General features: G+C 43.1%; 1 protein-coding gene across 3 annotated transcripts in view; it reads left to right on the top strand.

Annotated features, from left to right (window-relative positions):
• The first annotated feature begins 606 nt into the window (after positions 1-606).
• The window catches only part of GPD2 (glycerol-3-phosphate dehydrogenase 2), a 134,427-nt gene continuing 114,995 nt past the window's right edge, over positions 607-20,038 (top strand). Inside the window, exon 1 of one of the 3 annotated variants that reach the window (XM_082658126.1) lies at positions 607-786. The gene's annotated coding sequence lies outside the window, so the exon portion shown is untranslated. Of the gene's footprint in view, positions 787-1,092; positions 1,475-20,038 lie in introns of those variants that run through there. The other 2 variants (XM_082658125.1, XM_082658127.1) reach the window with 2 other exon arrangements.

Genomic DNA, 20,038 nt, shown 5'->3' with positions numbered 1-20,038 from the left:
TGATCATTTAAAACCACCCCCACCCCCCCCCCCGCCCCAATCCCCCGCTGTTCCACTGGATAGACTACCCATTGGATAGGCTGGTTTCCTGTTACTATGAGTTTGGGACCCAATGAAACTACATATTCCTCTGGGTCAATTATAATAATTATCTGGTATTTAAAGAAATTAGTGACAATAAATAATTGGCTGAAAAAGCCCCACCCCTGCGATTTTGTTTCAAACTAATTTGGCTGCCTTTTTTTGGAAGGCCTTTCCAACCCTTCCCTGGGTATTTTCCAGTACCACGGTAGAAACGTTACGTGTAAAGCTCCCAGAGATCTTCGGAGGAAAGACCTTAAAGAAATGGGTCAATTTGAACCCCATCTGCGTCCTCCTTGGGCCCCCTTGGCCTCGCCTAGCACTTCCAGTGCCAACAAGTGAGCTGGGCATGCTCAGTGGGCAGGGTCGGTTCTGGAGGTGCAACTGGGAAGCTTGCAGCTCTGCTGCCCGGGCTCTCCCCTCCCCCCACCTGTAAGAGGCTGGGCCCGAGGAGCCCGTGCTCTGCATCCCACCCCCTGAAGCTTGGGCTTGGTTTTCCCTGCGGGTCTTCTCGCTGACATTCAGGCAGGGGTCAGGCGGCCGGGCGCGCCTCCAGAGCGCGCGGGGGGAGCACGGGCGAAGGCTTTGGGCTCTGACGGTGGGGTCCCAGGGGCCCGCCTGCCTCCCAGACGCGTTTCTAGGCCCAGGGAAGCCTGCCTGCCGAATAGGGGAAGCCAGATTCGGGGGCGGGTAACGAGAAATCAGGTAAGCCAGTCCCGCCGGCGTGCAGGCGAACGAGTGTCTCCTCTCTCCTGGGCAGGTGGCGAGGGCGGCCCACAATGGGGAGGGCGGAGGAAATCCGACACCTCCGCCGTCTTCCCCCGGCCTGGCCCCGCCGAGGCTTCCCGGCCCGCCAGCTGGCTGGCGAGGCTGGGCGGAGGGTCTCGAGGGAGGCCGGGCGAGGACGCGGGCAGGACTTGGGGCCTGGGGCCAGGGCCACGCACACGCCGCGCCGCGACCCATCCCCGCGGGCCCCGCGCCCAGGTCTAGTCATGTTCATTTGGAGGCGGAGACCTCGCTCGTTCTCTGCCCGCTGGTTCGCAACGCTTCCCCGCCTTCCCGGCCGGGTCCCCCGCCTCCATTTCCGCGCTTCCCCGCTGGGTCGGCGGAGCCTGGGCCCGAGGTATTCAGCTGGATGTGGCGGTCGCGCCGCCGGGGTCGACCCTCGGGGAGGGGAGCGGGAGGCGCGAGTTTCGGGGGAGGCGGGGGCGCGGCTGCTCTGGTGCGTCGGGTTACAGTCGCCCAGCTTGTTCGGGGCGAGTGACATCCACGCGCGCCTCGCTGCAAGTATCGGGACCGAGGCGCTGATTCGGGGGAGGCAGAGACTCCGCCCAGGCCCGCGGAAACGGGTGCTTCTGCTCTCTCTCCCCTCGCGCGAGAGGATCAATCTAAGGTGTGTGCTTCCCGGGAGACCCCCGTGCCCCCGCCCCCTGGGTTCTGGGGCGGGGGGTGGTCCCTCTCTGACCGGGTGGAGTCCGGTGTTGGGGTGGGTGGTGGCAGAATCTGGGGAAAGATTTAGAATTTTTCCGCACCGACAGAACGTGGGCTCATTCTTACTGGGAGCGGGGCGGTGGAGTGGAATACTTTTGCCTCCTTGGTTAAGTGGCAGGACTTTGGGGTGAGAGTTGATGTCTAAATGAAAGTTTGCTGCAAACTTCTGGCTTGTGGATGCAGCTCGTCTGAAAAGGACTGTTGCTCCCTTCTGAAGCAAGGGAGGGAAAGATTCTAGAAGGGGACTGAGGCTTCTTTGAGATCTTAGCTGCTGGAGTGTGACAGTTTTAGGAGGAAATGGAAGGTGTACCCTGATGAACTTAAAACAGACCCTACTCCCCACGTAGTAACTTCTGAGTCAAAAATAGACTTGAAGCGTGCTTTGGTAGGAACGTATAGCCCTGTGAATGAAGGGCTGATCTGGAGCCCTTGACCTCTAGCCTGCCTTCCATCTTCTGCGAGGGAGCATTCACTCCGGGAACTGCCCTCCTCAGGAGTTCCAAAGAAGTTTACACATGCAAGTTCTCTTAGTGACGGGGCCAACCCAAATTATGCAACACTTTATAAATATCATGGGAAAGGGTGGGGACAGCTATAGAAATAGCTAACAACTAATTTAGTCAACTTTTATACTTGTATAAATAGGTATGGGATGGAAAAGTAGGTTCCACTGAGTCCTCATTGCTTAAAACAAAACAATTTTGCATACGTTCCCAGGTTTAATAGATGTGAAGTTTTGGAGTGTGGAGGGTAATGGGAACTGCCACACGGGGGCCAGGCACTTCCTGGTAGCTACTGACCACTCTAGTCGCTGAGTGCCATTGCTCAACGCATACCACGTGCAGCCTGGGGAACCTTATGATGAGGATGTTGGAACCCTCCTGCGTTTCTCATAGGGGGATTATGTCAAGTTACAACACTCCCTTGGTTTTTCCAAATCAACTCGTCCAATGATGCAGCGGTACCTTAGTAATAATGGATAAAGATGGAATTTGGGGTTTGAGAACCAGCATTGTTGGAGCTGTCCATTCTGATGTCTCACATAGTCACTTTATTTTATAGACATTCTGAGTAGCATTAATACTCTGCTTCCTTCTCTCTGCCTCTGATTTATTAAAAGACGCAATGGCTTAAGCTCAGTAATTGACAAGAGGGCCAATCGTCAATGCCTCCCCTCTTGTTTTTGTAACTATTTAATCGCAGAGATGTTTAGAAATATTTGACTATCATTGTACATAAGTCATATTGGCGAATAATTATAACTCTCAAATTATCCCGTTTGCTATTAGTTTCTGCTTTCATTACTAGAATGTACGTTCTGTGAGAGGGCGTGGGCTGCCTCACACACTTTCGTATTTCCAGTATCTAGAGTGGTGACTAGTTTGTGATAAATGTTTTCTCAGTGAGTGACTAAACTGTGGGACAAACTCTAGCTGGATGTAGTGGGGGAAGAAAACCAGAGATTTTGGCTTTAGGGAAACTATTCAACCTCACTGGGCCTCAGTTGTCTCACTGACAAAATGTAGATAATAATATGTGATACAACACGTAAAATCACTAGTGATGTTCCTTTCAGGTAGTAGACTTCAAAATATTACTTTCTTCTTTCTTATATATTTTACTTTTTATATTCAAAAAGGGAAGACTTGGGGAAAGAATGCAGATAGTTGGATAATTTAGCTCTTGCATGTTGTGAATGAATTATCCAGGTTTTTTCCCCGTTAACTTGGTGTGTGTGATAGAAGGAAGGGGGAAGGGGAAGTTAGTGGCAGCTATGGTTATTAGAGACAGGAAACAATTTCCAGATCACTATGTAATTTCTCCTCTTTATTTTTTTAATGTGATGAAGTTTCTGCTCAGGTTTTCCAGAACTTGATTTTTTTTCTACTTGTCAACAGCCAGACTCACTAGGTTGTCCTAAGTACAGAAACAACACTTTAGAAAGAGCATTAGGAATCAAACATCTGTAACACTTGACTTCTTAAATGAACTTTTCTGTAGTCTTGTGCAGCATTATATAGTAACAAGATAAAGAAAAATATGGTTATCCTGCTTTTGAGAAGGTTAGAGTTCATTTAACAAGGTAGAACGTATAGATGTTGAACAGTTACAGACCAGCGTAAGATCTTGCATAGTACCGTACCCAATGGTTATGGAAGGGAGAGGTTAACATGCGCTCAAGTAGCTGGAGACAATTTTGTGGTGAAGAGAATATCACTTCAGCAACAGAGAGACTTAAAGTGTCCTGAAGATTACAGCGGATCATTTTTGTTTCAAGAATGTTTGTTATTTTGTACTTCAGTGTATTAAAAAGCCAAACAATCATATACTTTCAAAAGTAAACTTTCTATGGAAAAGCATATTAGAAACTTACAATACAATTCTGTACATGAACTAAATGATACTTTTCACTGTGTCTCTGAAGTTTTAAAGCCTAGGATTGGAGTTAAAAATTATAACTTTTCATTCTTGCCACTTTTAACGCCCTTGCTTAAAACAAAGTGTCAGATGGCCTGCCTTTTACTCTCTCCAGTTGTATATAATAGGATATTGTTTTCATCTGAAGTTTCCGGGGAAAATTACTAGTCATTAAGTTTGGGATCCCCACAACTGGCTAATTTTAGATGGTGTTATAAAAGTGGTTTTAGATGCTCTTCAAAATACTCAGGAAATTCCATGAGGATTCATCACCTTTGAGATAAGAAGGCAACTTGGAAGTTGTTTTATAGAGGAAGAAGAAGCTAATAAAAGGGTGTGTTGTATATTTCCTTGTTTTAGAATTGTTGACATGATGGGGGAAAGAAATGTAGGCAGGGGGGAGAGATGATCAGATTCAACTGCACGTGAGAAAAACAAGGGCCAACGTGGCTACAAGCCAGGAAATGTCGAACAACTTTAGACCTCTTCCTGTATTACCTGACCAGGGATTGATCTCAGGAGCATTTTAGGAAAAGGAAGCTTGAGGAGCTAATGGTTTGAATACCTGAGGATGCTGAGGTAATGACTGTGGTCAGAGTTTGTCTAGAACTCTAATTTTGTGTCCTGACGTGAATGTGACCATTTTTGTTTGTTTGTTTTGGGTTTTTTTCCCCTTGTTTCCCAGGATTTTCACCTTTTTTTGGCAGTTCTTACTAGTTCTTTGGGTTAAATATTTCTTCCTATATCGTATCTGTGTTCTTATTTCCCATTTTTCAGTTGAAAATTTTCTGTTGATTCTTTTAAAATACGGTTTCTGATTTGTGCAGCAGACAAAACATTGTTTCTGATTTTAATTAGGTCAAGCTCTGGTTCTGTTAGTTCACTAAAATTAGTGGGAAAAAATTAACTAATAGAAAATGTTGCCCTCCTAAGTAAAAATTTATTGTGACAAAATGTATTAACGAAACTCTAAAGCATTACTTGGGGATATCTTTTACTTTTTCTGGCAAAATGAAATGATTACTGGTGTACTTTATTCTGTAGCAGTCAGATACTGTTAAAGTGTGAGCAATGACTGTTTCATTTAGATTTTTCTAGCCTCAGATTCTTTAAATAGTGATATATCCTCTATGGAATTTCATATTTGATTATCCACCTATATCCTTCAAACCCCACAAATTATAACAGAGATGCTGTTTTCTGAAAATGAGGTTTCTAGAAGCTGCTACTGTCAAATGACACGGTCTTCGAGTATGACTCGCTGACACACGCTTAGAAAGCTTTATTACTTACCTCATACGCACCAGTGACCACTAAGTCTGGTTGGTTATTCACACTAGGAACAAAAGTTGATGTTCAAGGTAAACATTTTAGGAAACTTTTCACTGGGATTTTATGAGTTTCAATAAAACACAATGAATTTCTACCTGTATTTGAAAAGTGATGAAAATAGTACGGCTCAGAGTACTAGGTTCTCAAAAGTCGTTTTCCTTTTGTTTAAACGGAAGAAAGAAAGGATGTTTTGTTTCGCTGCAGTAATATCAGAACTGCTTTGATCATATCACTCTTTGTTCCACCCTTCCGTGGGTCACTCTGCCCTATTGCATTAAATTCTAAATATTTATCTTTGAATTCATGGACGTTTCCGGTCTTGCCCCAATATTAAACTTCTGCCCTTCTCTTCCTCGTGATCTAGTCGAACTGGACTACGTGAAATTCTCTAGATCTGTTTTATTCCTACCGCTGCCCCTATGCTAATGTTCTTCCTTCTACTTTACCTCTTTAAAATCCTACCAATCCTTGAATGTCCCGACCACAGGCTACCAGTTTTGTGATGCTTTCCTGCACTACCCCAGTGAGAAGTGTATTGTACATTTCCTAAACTCTTCAACTACTCTTTTTATGCCACTCGTAAGTATCCCATTTACTCCTCTGTATGGTCATTATTTGAAAACATGCATAATTTCCTTTCCTGCAGAAGATCATGCAGAGCAAGGGCTGGATCTTATACAATTTTATAGACCTCGTGTGCCCAACCCAAGTCCCTGCATGTGGGGACACCTAGTAAATAGTTGTTGAATGAATGATTGACTCATAATTCGCTCATCCCTTAATTACCAAGAATAAGTGATAGAAATGGTTGGGGTGTGATTGGACAGCAGGTAACACACAGGCAGATGCATTTCAGATAATCAGTTAAACTGAATCTTTATCTTTTTTCAGGCTTCCTTTCTCCCTATACATTTGGCAGTTCTTATAGCTAAAGGATATTTGTTTTAGGAGGAGGAAAGGAAATTGCTGCATTTGAACCAAAGTTATAACAGCAATCTGTGAAGAAAATCAGTGGAGGAATCTGCAAATGAGGAGGTCATTTAAGATCTGCTAAGGAGTCACCTTTGTCAGGGCTCCTAGGGCTCCCTTCTCTTCACTAACTTCTCCCTTTTTCCCCACCTGCCTACCTAATCCAATCTCTTAAGAAAGAATCCAGAAAATTAATTCATAACAAGATGACTGATAAAATTAGCTTGTCGCTATGTCAAAGGTCTCTGGATTCTAAGGGGACAAAACCTTAGGGACCATTTATGTAGGCTACGTAGAAGGAGCTTTGGGGGTGGGCAAGTGTTTACTTCTCTGCATTCCTGAAGTCACATTATAGCCACCTGCCTGTGGCTTTGGTCAGTCTCTGCACCTGCCAATTTCTTCCTCTGTAAAATAAGGTGGCAGAACTGTGTGAATTTAAAGCCGTAAAAGCGCGAGGTGTTTTATTGCTCTTGTCGTGTCTTGCAAGGGGAAGCCAGTCATGGTCAGTGGGCTCTGTTCACCTCTGGACCTGGCCTAACTTTTCCTCTTACTTCCCCGAGTTTGGGATGTCCTTTCTCTCAGCCTCTCCAGATGTGGCATTCACTTGGGAGGATGCTGCATTCCCTGCTTCTCCCTCCTGGCTTGTGCTCATAGGACCTGTTACAACAAATATCCTTTCACTTCTCTCTTTCTTTATGTTGCCCTTTTCCCCTATCCCAACCCACCATTAAGTAGCTGGGATATTTATCTAAAAATATATGTATTCACAGAATTTTAAATAGGAAGGGGGTTAAAGATCTAACGCAACACTGTCTTTTTATTATTGATAATAAATAATAATGATAGGTATCATTTAGAGCAATCACCTTTTTCTAGGCTTTTTCTAGGCCCTGTGCTACGCACTTTGCACACGTTATTTCACATATCGACAGTGAACCATGTTATATCACTGAGGAAACCGAGTTCCAAAGAATATAAGTGACTTACTCAAAGCCACAGTTATGTTCCAGTATGACAGAAACTCCCTTTTTTTTTTTTTTTTTTTGCTACTTTGGATTCCCCTGCTCGACTCATTGAACTTTGCCTTTTAATACTTCACTTCCTAATACTTGGTGCTGTGGGTCGACAGTTTCCACCAGTGATGCTGAATTTGTTCAGACATTGAATGCATAGCACAGTATGCCTGCCTGAAACAATATTCCTTTTTTTTTCTTGTTTTCCATGTTTTTCTTTATTTTTTTAATTTATTATTTTTATTGGAGTAAAATTGCTTTACAATGTTGTGTTAGTTTCTGCTGTACAGTGAAGTGAATCAGCTATATGGGTACATATATATCCCCTCCCTCTTGGACCTCCCTCCCACCCCCCCATCCCACCCATCTAGGTCATCACAGAGCACCGAGCTGAGCTCCCTGTGCTCTACAGCAGGTTCCCATTAGCTATCTGTTTTACACATGGTAGTGTATTTATGTCAAACCTAATCTCCCAGTTTATCCCACCCTTCCCTTCCCCACCGTGTCCACGTGTCTGTTCTCTACGTCTGTGTTTCTATCCCTGCCCTGCAAATAGGTTCATCTGTACCATTTTTCTAGATTGCACATATATGAATTAATATTCAAAAAGACACATGTACCCCAATGTTCATTGCAGCACTGTTTACAATAGCCAGGACATGGAAACAACCTAAATGTCCATCGACAGATGAATGGATAAAGAAGATGTGGTACATATATATAATGGAATATTTCTCAGCCATAAAAAGAAATGAAATTGGGTCATTGGTAGAGATGTGGATGGACCTAGAGTCTGTCATACAGAGTGAAGTAAGTCAGAAAGAGAAAAACAGTATTTCTTTTGATTTGACTTCTAGGAACCATGACATTGTTAAAATCCTCGTTAGTCTTAATGAATGTGGAAACAGCCTGCAACTTGGTATCAATCTGCATTTTCCACTCCTACACCTCGGTTTGTGAATGCAGGTGGGAAAATGAACAGCATCATGCAAACTGGAGGCACCTACAAATTTATGTTCTCTAGCTTTAGCCACAGGGCAGTTCTTTTATCTTTGCTTGTTTCTAGACAGCATCTTTTCTTATTTCTCCCCGTAGTTTTTCCAAACCTTCTACATTTTCTTTGAGCCTTTTATCCCACTGTGCGTTTCTTTACCAGAAACTGATCGTTAGTGGTTAGAGCAGACTAAACTGTTCTAACAGAAAGATCTGAAAATAGACAAAAGCACAAACACAACAGATGTTTATTTCTTGATCATGTCATAGTCTTGGTTGGTGGATGGCTTTCCTCTAATTGATGACTCAGGCATCCTGGAACCTTTCATTTTCTGATTCTGCCATCCCTTAGGACTTTGTTTTCAAGCGTCTTCTGCTTCTCTGAAAGAGAAGAAGCATATCCACTTTCTAAATACTTAGTCTTGAAGTGAATGTAACAGTTCCACTCACACAGCATCAGCCAGAAATCAGGTGCGCAGTCACACCTATCAACAAGGGGAGATTGGAAAGTCTAGTCTGGCTGGGAGAGGAAGAGGTTATGGGTTTTTGGTGAAGAGTTAGCTGTACCTTTCACAGTGTCCTTGCCTCCTGTTATACTGAGAAAACAGAGATATCATGTCAATATTTTGATATCTTAATATTTTGTTCTCCTTTCCACATCTTCCCTGTATCTGAATATATTAACTCCATCATTAACTACCAACTTAGAGGTAGAGTTATCCAGAGTTTATGCTTTCCCCAGTACTCTAAATCCCCCATTTCTTCAGCTAGCTTACTATATGAAGTTTCTCCATGTTTACCTGCATTTTAAATATTTACAAGAATGTTCAAGATTCTCCCATCACAATAACAAACAAGACCAAATCCCAAAGCTATTCCTCCTCTCTTCACTCCCCTCTAGCTACATGCTCATTCTCTCCTTTCTTTCAAGCTACACTTCCTGAAAGTATTTTATATGTTATTTTTCTACTTCATTACCTTCCATTCACCCCGCAACTGTTGAAAATTTGGCTTCTACCTTAGATGAATCTGTTCTTTTTATGATTATTGGTTTCTCCCCGACTGGCAAATCCATAGGAGCTTACTGCTTGAAATTTCTGTGATTCTGCTGTTTCCCTCCTTTGTGAAATTGAACTTTCACCGGGCTACCACGACACTTCATTCTTCTTTTGAACTACTACTTATGGGTCTCTTTGCAGATTCTTCCCCTTGATGTTGTAGTTCCCACGGTCTGTTCTTAGTTCACTGCGTTCTCATTGTAGATGTTCTCTGTACCATCAAGTACATCTATATCTTTGATTTCGATGATTTCAAATCAACATCCCCAACCAGACCTCTTCCTTGATTTCAGACTCAGTGGATATTTTCACAGTCAAGACAGGACTCATAATCCCCCTCCCTGCCCCCATGAGGCTTTTCCTCTCATTGAAGAGCACCACCATCCTTTCTCCCACCTGTATCATCCACTCATTTAAGTTCCTCATTCACCTAATATGTGCTAGGCATTGTCTTACAAAATAAAATTATAGTGGTGTACAAAACAGATACAGTCTCTTCTCTTGTAGCATTTACATTGTCAGGGAGGGGGAAATTTTCTCCTCTACCTGTCTTGAGTTCCTGTGGCTGGATTAGTAGCAAAATTGACATAAGACATTAACAGGAGAAAAACAAATTTTAATTCACGCACTCAGAGGTCTCATTGAAATGGGACATAAGAAGTGGCCAAAGCAGGCAGCTTTTATATTTTTAGACAAAGAAACAATAAATTTGTGAGGTATTGACAGGACAAAGAAATTTAGGTTTTGGTGCTCAATTAGTAAGGAACCTAACCAGAGTTTGGGCTTGAAGAAGTAACCAGGTTTGTTTATAGAGGCATCTCTGCCCAAATTCCCTATCTCTGGCCTAAAGGGTGTCCTGCTTCCAGATTCAGGGAGTGTACCTTTCACATGAGAGATTTATTTCTTACTTTCAGGGAGACAGAAAGGAGAGTCAGACTGTCCCTCTTGCATTCACCATTTCTTAAGGAACTTGAATCCAAAATAATTAATGTACCATTGTGCATATTTTGGGGTGGCCTGCCCTGAGCCCTAGCAACATTCAGGGGGGTGCAGGGAAGAAATAATAATGATTAAATAAAGATGAGATGTATGAGCTGATGAGAGCTGTGATCAGCTTGGATTTGGATGGTTTGGGAAGGCCTCTCTGAGGAGCTGACATTTGAGCTGCATCCTGAGTGAGTAGAAGCTAGCTGTACAGAGATGAACAAAGCATTCCAGGCAGAGGAGACAGCTGGTGCCAAAACCCTAATTGTATTCTTGATGAATCTCATGGGCAGAAGAAGGTAAATAAACCCAGAACTTCGCGAGAGGCAGAGGTATCTGTATTAGATTCCCGTGGCTGTTAAACAAGTGACCGGAAGCTTCGTGGCTTAAAACAACAGAAATGTATTCTTTCTTTGTTCAGTAGGCCGGAAGTCCAAAATCAGTATTCCTGGGCCAAAATCAAGGTGTTGGCAGGCCATGCTCCCTTCTGAGGCTCCAGGGGAGAATCTGTTCCTTGTTTCTTTCAGCTGCCAGTGGCTCCCGGCATTCAGCAAGTTTTGGCTGCATCACTCCAGTCTTTGCCTCTGTGGTCACATTGCCTTCTTCTCTTCTGTGTGTGTCAAATCTCCCTTTTGCTTCCCTCTTATAAAGATACATGTGATTGCATTTGGGGCTCACTCTGATCATTCAGGGTAATCTCTCCACTCAAGATCCTTTATTTAATCACATTTGCAAAGTCTTTTTTTTTTTGGTTGTTGTTATGTAAGATAACACTCATGGGTACCAGGATTTAGGATGTGGATATCTTTACACTGCCACTACTCAACCTACCATAGTGTCCAAGAGAATCTTTAAAAAGTAGGCAAGGGCCAGATCCTATAGAGCTGTACAAGCCAGGATAAGGCATTTAGATTTCTTTCTGAGGTTATATAAGCCTTTGGAGGATTATGTGCTGGTAAATGACTTTTTTTTTTTTTCCCATTATGTCTTTCCAAGAAGAAAAATTAAGTTGAAATTAATAAATTAAAATTTTAAATTAATAGTTCCCTAGCAAGAATGTATTCCTTAAATATAAAAACTAAGATTTTGTTGGGTAGAGATGAGCTTTGGAGGACCACAGCTCATTATAATATGTAAGATTTTTCACCGTTCTGCCCCAAGAACCAACTTTGTCCCCTTGTGAGTGTTGCTGTTCCCATTGAGCCTGTGTGCTATCAAAGGCTGATCTGGCTACACAAAGTGGACTGGATTGTGGTAAGTGGGGGAGGGAAGATTGGATGCAGGACTCCAGTTAAGAGTCTATTTTAGTTGCCCAACTAAGGAATTATAGTTGTATGGACGAGCAGGTGTTAAAGATGGAAAGAAGTGGATGGATTTAGGATTTGTTTTTGCAACCATGTGAGTTGACTGAACTTTCTGATAGATTAATTCTCTGGGGAGAGGAAACAAGAATTGAGACGAAGGCTTACACTTTTTACTTGAGCAGCTGGGCCATAAACTGAGAAGAGGAGAATTGGGAGAGAAGCAATTCATGTACCTGAAGGAAGATGTAAAATGTTCTGTTTTGGCTGTGCTAAGTTTGCGGTGCTTCTTAGACATTCCTTTGGAGATGTCAGTTAGACAATTGGATAAATGGAGTCTGGAGATTCTGGGAGGGGTTTTGGCTGAAGATATGGAGCTAGAAGTTATTTGCATATAGTTGTATTTGATACCGGATGGAATTACCTGTGGAGAGTGTGGAGATAGAGAAGTGGGCCATTGGAGCACTGTATTATGCAGAAGAGAAGAAGGAGTTGCCAGTGGGGTAGGAGGGAAACCAGGAGGGTGTGGTATCCCTGAAGTTAAGAATTCAAAGTGTTTTTAAAAGGAGACATTAAAATGTTTTTAAAAGCTTATTGGGTTGGGTTGTGGAAGTAGAGACAGTGCTTAGAGACAACTCTTTCAAGTAATTGTGTCACTAAGAGAAGCTGAGAAATGGAAAAGTTCCTGGAAGAAGTTCCTGGTTAAGGGAGGGTTCCTTAGAACCATAGAGTAATAGAATGAGTTTAAGTAGAGAGGAAATGATAGAACGATTAACTAGAGAGGAAAAACTGATGACGGCAGGAGAGAGTGATGGATAATTGTTGGAGTACAGTTCTTGAAGAGGCAAGAAGGGAGATTTAGGGACAGATGAAGAGGTTGGTCTTCACTAGGATCAGGAACATTTCATTCATAGTAAAAGGAAGCTCTGCAGACAGAATGCTCTACAGAGCTGATAGGTCATGGTTTGGGTGGTGGGAAGATAGAGTTCTTATCTCATGGCTCTCCTTTCCCAATGACGTGTGATGATGTTGGGGTAGGATGGGGTGAAACAGGTTTGGGAAAAGAGGAGATTTGAATTGGCTATTTTGAAACACCCTGGAAAATATAATAGGATTGCTGGTCAATGTGGATTGCCCATTAGAGACTTGTAGCCATGAATTTAATTGAGGCTAGTTGTGGATGTGGTTCTTTCTTCAGGCAGTTTCTTTAGCTGTTTAGGTAGAGGTGTGGAGCAGGCAGCTAGCTGGGCTTAATCAACTTGAGTATTTTCCAGGTAAGTAAGAAGCAGGAAGAGAGGACCAAGGGCGTTAAGGGTGATTTTGCAAAGCAGAGTTTACAGTGATGGACCTTGACCACAAGCTGGACAAAAAGGAAAGTGCATGTGTAACTGATAGTGTGGAAATTGCCAATGGATTGGGAAACCAGATAATGCCAAGAAGATGCTGGAATGGAAATACCAGAGTAGATGAGCTGGAAAAAGAGAAGGTGGTGTTCACATGTAAGATGCTTGAAGCTGAAGTCTCAGAGCTGGTGCAAGTAATCATAATGCTAAATCAGAGGTTATGACAATGAGAGCAGGTGGCTGAGGCAGGGTCAAAGAGAAGACCGTCAGAGGTGAGGTGCTTTAGGAACTGGGGCCTCCATGTGGATGTAGAAGACAGAAGAAGTGAAGACAGTTATGAGTTTGGAAAGGGAAACAGCCAGGTGCTTAGATCATCAGCGAATGAGAGGAAACAGCAGTAGATGGGTAGATGACAGCAAGAAGGGATGATGGGTGGTAAGTATAATGACATGAACTTCAAAACAGGTAAGATTTTTGACAAACAACCCAATCCAAAAATGAGCAGAAGACCTAAATAGACATTTCTCCAAAGAAGACATACAGATGGCCAAGAAGCACATGAAAAGCTGCTCAACATCACTAGTTATTAGAGAAATGCAAATCAAAACTACAATGAGGTATCACCTCGCACCAGTTAGAATGGGCATCATCAGAATATCTACAAACAACAAATGCTGGAGAAGGTGTGGAGAAAAGGGAACCCTCTTGCACTGTTGGTGGGAATGTAAATTGATACAACCACTATGGAGAACACTATGGAGGTTCCTTAAAAAACTAAAAATAGAATTACCATATGACCCAGCAATCCCACTACTGGGCATATACCCAGAGAAAACCATAATTCAAAAAGACACGTGCACCCCAATGTTCATTGCAGCACTATTTACAATAGCTAGGTCATGGAAGCAACCTAAATGCCCATCGACAGACAAATGGATAAAGAAGATGTGGTACATACGTACAATGGAGTATTATGCAGCCACAAAAAAGAATGAAATTGGGTCATTTGTTGAGACGTGGATGGATCTAGAGACTGTCATACAGAGTGAAGTAAGTCAGAAAGAGAAAAACAAATATCGTATATTAATGCATGTATGTGGAACCTAGAAAAATGGTACAGATGAACCGGTTTGCAGGGCAGAAATTGAGACACAGATGTAGAGAACACCAAGAGAGGAAAGCAGCAGGGGTGGTGGTGGTGGTGGTGTGATGAATTGGGAGATTGGGATTGACATGTATACACTGTGTATAAAATTGATGACTAATAAGAACCTGCTGTATAAAAAAAAATAAAATAAAATTCAAAAATTCAAAAAAAAAAAAAAACAGGTAAGATTTTTGAAAGAGGATAGAGGAGAAATTGGAAGGTGAAATGGTGAGACACTTAATGATCTCCAGGCTGGGGGATTTGCAGAATAGAAGCAGGCGTTTAACTGAAAGTACTTACAACTAAAATGGAGTGGGTACTGCAGATACAGATCTTTAGTCTGGGGTGGGGTCCTGGAGCCTTTTATGAAGCTAGACATTAACTCTTTTAATCACTTAATCATAGGAAGGTCCTAGGAAAGGCGTTAGTTGTCACCTGGTTCAGAGATGTTTTGATATTTTAGCAACTGGTACAGCCATCCCTGTTTATCCTGGCTAAACGCTGGACTTAAATATGAGAGTATAAACAACCTCCCTTTAATGGGGTGCTGTGAAAACAGTGTAGGTAGGCTTCAGCCTTCAAAATTCAGATGAAATCTTGCTTTCTCCATGTTTTCAGGGTATTGCCTGATGAAAGGAACATCTAGAGAAGAAAAGGATAGCTTTTGAGTTCTAGAGGGCTTAACTGGGAAGGAGAGAGGTCTGAGAAGGTGAGAAATGGGGCAGGTTGGGCTTCTGGTGATGACTGAGGTAGAGAGGATTGTGCAGCATGCTAGGATTAGTCCTGTGATGCCCTGCGGGGAGCTGGTTGCAGACATCTGGCAGCTCCTGTTGATGTGGTGGCCAAGGGTGAGCAAAAGCCTCCTCAGAATACCTGTAGCCCTAGGGCATCTCCTGATGGCTTGGTGGCCAACTGGAGTGTAAAGGCCTCCTTGGGAACTGCTCTCAAGTGGCCAGGAGCGCCAGGTGCTCTGAGGGCCTCTTTCTCAGCCAAAATGGTGGTGCAACCCCTGGGGGAGGTGCTCTCTCCTATTTGGCAGAAGCTAAGGAGTGCTGCTTCTGGGGACCATAATCAGAGTCAAACGTATTTAGACTGTGTGCTCTCCATTCTTGTTACTGTCATTGGCTTAGTATGTGGACGCTTAGGAGTTTGGGCTGGGATGTTTACAACCAGTCTCCTGATTTCCCTTCTCCCAGATGCGTGTGCTTTTAATTTATCTCCCAGCACTGCTTCTGGTAGTGGGAAGTGGGGAGGATGGTCTTTAAATTCAAATGTGTCTATCCGTCCTACTAGGAATGTTGTGAGGATTAATATAACGTGTATCAACTGACTAGCACAGTCCTTGTAACACAGTGTGTAGCCAACAAATATGCTTAAAAGCTTTCTTTGGTGATCCATTGCTTACTGGAGAAAGACCAAAATCCTTTGATTGGCACCTAAGATCTCCAGGGATTTTACCCTTGCTTGCCTGTTCAGCCTCCTCACCTCCTCACTTACAACTATTGCATACCATCCTGCTCTCTTGACATACATATTACACCCCCTTGTTCTTGAAAATGCAATATTCATTCATACAGTCATGTTTTTGCTCATGTTCACTTGGAACTGTTGAACCTTCAACATTTGATTAATTATTGCTTTCTCTACAAATCTGCCCTGATGATGTTTCCTATCTCCCTTTAATTACCCCCATGGGTAATTACTCCCTTAGCCCCTAGTCCAAGCCTTATTTGTATTACTCATATTTGTTTTAGAATCTTCTTCTCCAAGTTGTGACTTCCTTAAAGACAGAAACTATAAATTATTCACATTTGTTTACTCACAGTCTTAACACAGTAGGTGCTGAATGAATATGTTGAATAAAGGAAAACTCAATACATATCTAAGTTTACATATTGCCTCTCTGTTATAAAATATAAACTATATTTTGTGTACCATCTTTTTCTTTTTTTTTTTTTTGCGGTACGCGGGCCTGTCACTGCTGTGGCCTCTCCCGTTGCGGAGCACAGGCTCCGGACGCGCAGGCTCAGCGGCCATGGCTCACGGGCCCAGCCGCTCCGCGGCATGTGGGATCTTGCCAGACCGGGGCACGAAGCCGTGTCCCCTGCATCGGCAGGCGGACTCTCAACCACTGCGCCACCAGGGAAGCCCCCATCTTTTTCTTTAATAGTGGAGGCAAATTTTCTGACGAAGCAGAGGACGAAGCAGAAGAAAATTGGTGACCATGTAGTTAGTGAGTAGGCAGACTTAGTCCTGTGTTCTTTTTCTTTTACCGAGTGACTTTTATTTGAGTTATCCAGTGATTTTGTTCACCATCGTCATTGCTTTATGTTGAGTTGTAATCATTAACTTTTGCAGTTATACCCCCAAAGAACCTCAGACAAATGTGGGTTTCTGGTGTTGGTTCGGTATGCTTGACCGAGTGGTTCCAGTGCCCGCTTACAATTGCAGGTTTGGAGTCTTTGAGAACCTTGGTCAAGATGTTCAATTCCTTTTAGGTCTCTTCAGACCTTGGTTCCCTTGATCCTATGAACTGATTAATTATATTTAACAAAGAATTGAGAGCTTCCCAGGTGGCGCAGTGGTTGAGAATCTGCCTGCCATTGCAGGGGACACGGGTTCGAGCCCTGGTCTGGGAAGATCCCACATACCGCGGAGCAACTAGGCCCGTGAGCCACAACTACTGAGCCTGCGCGTCTGGAGCCTGTGCTCCGCAACAAGAGAGGCCGTGATAGTGAGAGGCCTGCGCACCGCGATGAAGAGTGGCCCCCGCTTGCCACAACTAGAGAAAGCCCTCGCACAGAAACGAAGACCCAACACAGCAAAAATAAATAAATAAATTAATAAACTCCTACCCTCAACATCTTCTAAAAAAAAAAAAAGAATTGAGATAATGTAAATCAGGCATCAGCAATCAGAATCTAGTCAGAAAAGGGTGGGAAGATCAAATGCGAGATGAGGTGGCAGGAGTGAGTCACTTCTTGTTGTCAGTGGACTAAGAGTGGCAGTCAGAGGGCAAAGGTGGGTTGAGGGGTGATGGACGTGTCTGTGGGGAGCGGGTGGGATTGTGTGGACATGGGTAAAGGTGGTTTGGAGGATACAATAGACTGTTGGCTAGTGGTTGGCATGCACTGAATGAACGGCCAAACAAGACTCTTTGGGCACTTAAATGACTCTTGTTCCTAGGTTCTTGCTATGTAGTTAGTCAGAGTCATGGTGTATGTTTTTACATCTTGGGATAAGGGCATGATCCTAAGAAGGGACACATTCTTGAGAAATATCTCAGTTTCTTTAAAAATACATTGACTCATAGAGTTGACTGTTTTGGTAGCATTTTGTTTTTATATTAGTATTTTTTTTCCAAGGTAGAGGGTGTTCAAGGTTTGTGATAGAGCCAGAAAGCAATTCCTCACCCTCTCTGAACTAACAATAAATACCAGGAAATATTCTGAATAGAGGGCAAAAAACCACTCTTATGGGTCAAAGTTTTCCCAGTGACTTGGGTTAACTCAGGACACAAACCTTACATCAAGCCTCTTACAGAGACGGTTTTAAATCCGCTGACTAATTGAGCTACTGGAGATAGACTGTAAACATTGGATTCCATGCGCTCAGAGTCTAACCTGAAGACGCAGCAGCAAAAGAGCCTGCTGCGTCCTGTGACCTCTGGAACAGCTAACCTGTGGCTTGGAGTCAGATCTGCGTTAGATGCTGGGCTTTACAGGTTTTTATTTATTTATTTTATTATTATTATTTTTTAAAGAAGATGTTGGGGGTAGGAGTTTGTTAATTAATTTATTTATTTTTGCTGTGTTGGGTCTTCGTTTCTGTGCGAGGGCTTTCTCTAGTTGCGGCGAGCGGGGGTCACTCTTCATTGCGGCGCGCGGGCCTCTCACTGTCGTGGCCTCTCTTGTTGCGGAGCACAAGCTCCAGACGCACAGGCTCAGTAGTTGTGGCTCACGGGCCTAGTTGCTCCGCGGCATGTGGGATCCTCCCAGACCAGGGCTCGAACCCGTGTCCCCTGCATTAGCAGGCAGATTCTCAACCACTGCGCCACCAGGGAAGCCCAGGGTTTTTATTTTTGATAGAACGCTCCACAAATAATGGTATCCGTTCTGTGGAAAAGAATGTTTATTTGGGGGAGAGATGCTAGAGAAATGCTGGAGAGACCTGCCTACTATTTTTTTTTTTCAAGGGAAATGACTGACAGGATTCATTTCCCCAACCTGGGAGTCTTAAGTGCACTTGCTTGGTCAGAGCCAAGTGCTGCTTGGGCTAAAGCTAGGTTACGGCTGCCTTTGTTCTCTCTAACCACAATCTGTGTCGCCCTGTTCAGCACTGCATGGGTGGGGACCCATTGCAGGTTACGTATGAGGAATGGGAGTTGCTGACAGCAGATATACTTCTACACTTCGTCTACATTATCTCAAATTTTCAACACAAGTTGCGAAACAGATGAGGTTTTATGCATGAGAAGACGAAAGCTCACAGTCAGTCACACAGCTAGTAAGTGACTGAGTTGGAATTCAATCCAGGTGGGGTCTCTGATGACCTCTACACTGGCCACCTCCTGCAGAGAATGTTCTATTGACCGGTCAGTGGTGTGGTTTGAATATGCCAAGGACAGCACCCTATGACAGAAGGATCCCAGTTATGCCTAGGGGAGTAGCTGTGTTCCTGTGTGTAAGCTCTGAATTGTCATGGGGCAGGGAAGGGAGAGCGTGTTGGCCTCCGTCTAGGATGGTCTGTGCTTTCTCCGTGTACCTGTGGCTTCCTTCAGGGCTGGCACCGTGGAGGGGTCCCCTGGGTGTGTTGTTGGCTGAAGAGTTTCTACGTTTATGGAGTTGAATCCTGGGGAACACTAAATGCCAGTAAGTTCGATCAGGTTTGCAGTCACTGGTTTGATTAGTTCTTGGGATTTCTGATGTTATGTTAAACTTTAAATCCCTGAGACGATGTAATCTGAAATAACTAGAAATTCAAGACTAGTTTAGGGGTAGCTTAACTCAGGCTTAAATAGTTATTGTGTCAGATGCTCAAGGCAAATTCATCCCAGTTAGGGTAGAGACTGTTCTTCAGAATAAGGTAGATAATTCTGTGACATTTTATAGTTCTTCTTCCAAGAGTCCTAATAAATTCTAAAGGCAAAATACCCTTTTCCTTCTCTGTGTGGGTCTTTTACTCTATCTAGTTCATTAAAGATGAGAAAAGTTGTGTAACAGGAAAATCACTCAAGTAGTGGTCAAATGATATGGGATTTAGTCAAATGTCAGCCATCTATCTGCACGGCGCTCTTTAGAGCTCTTTTTTTTTTTCTCTCTCTCTCTTTTCTCTCACTCACACATACACACACATAGATTGGTTTTTTCTTTTTTTTTCTTATTACAAGAATAACATGTGATCATTTTAGAAATTTAAAAAGATACACACAAGGAAGATAATAAAAATGACTTTCAACCCTACTATTCAAAGATGAGATTTTAAATATTTTGGGGTATGTCCTTCTAGCCTTTATGTGTGTGTGTGTGTGTGTGTGTGTGTGTGTGTGTATGCACATATACTTTAAAACAGAAACACAGATACTATTTTATTTACTTTTGTTCTCTTCATAATTAATTTTCTATTGCCCATTACCCCATCTCTATCCAGAGTGTAATTAACCCAGAAAGAATTAATTCCTAAGCAGTCAAGAAATTCTAGAATGTGTAACTTACTTAAGGCTGTCCGCTTATTTCTAGACATTTATAATTATTACCAGCATAAAAATGTTGCTTTTTCAAGTCAGAGTGGGGTAAGAGGATGGCAGTCATTTTGGCCTGGTGAGTGACCTACCCTTGTGGTCCAGTTTGGATGGGAAAAATGGCAGGAGACTCTGGAGAGCAGAAAGCCAAGCTTATGGGGTCCAGCA

The sequence above is a fragment of the Grampus griseus genome (genome assembly GCF_964374135.1).
Source record: "Grampus griseus genome assembly, chromosome: 7".
Classification (NCBI taxonomy): Eukaryota; Metazoa; Chordata; class Mammalia; order Artiodactyla; family Delphinidae; genus Grampus; species Grampus griseus.
Note: the sequence above shows the minus strand (reverse complement) of the source record. Positions and strands in the feature narration are given on the sequence as shown.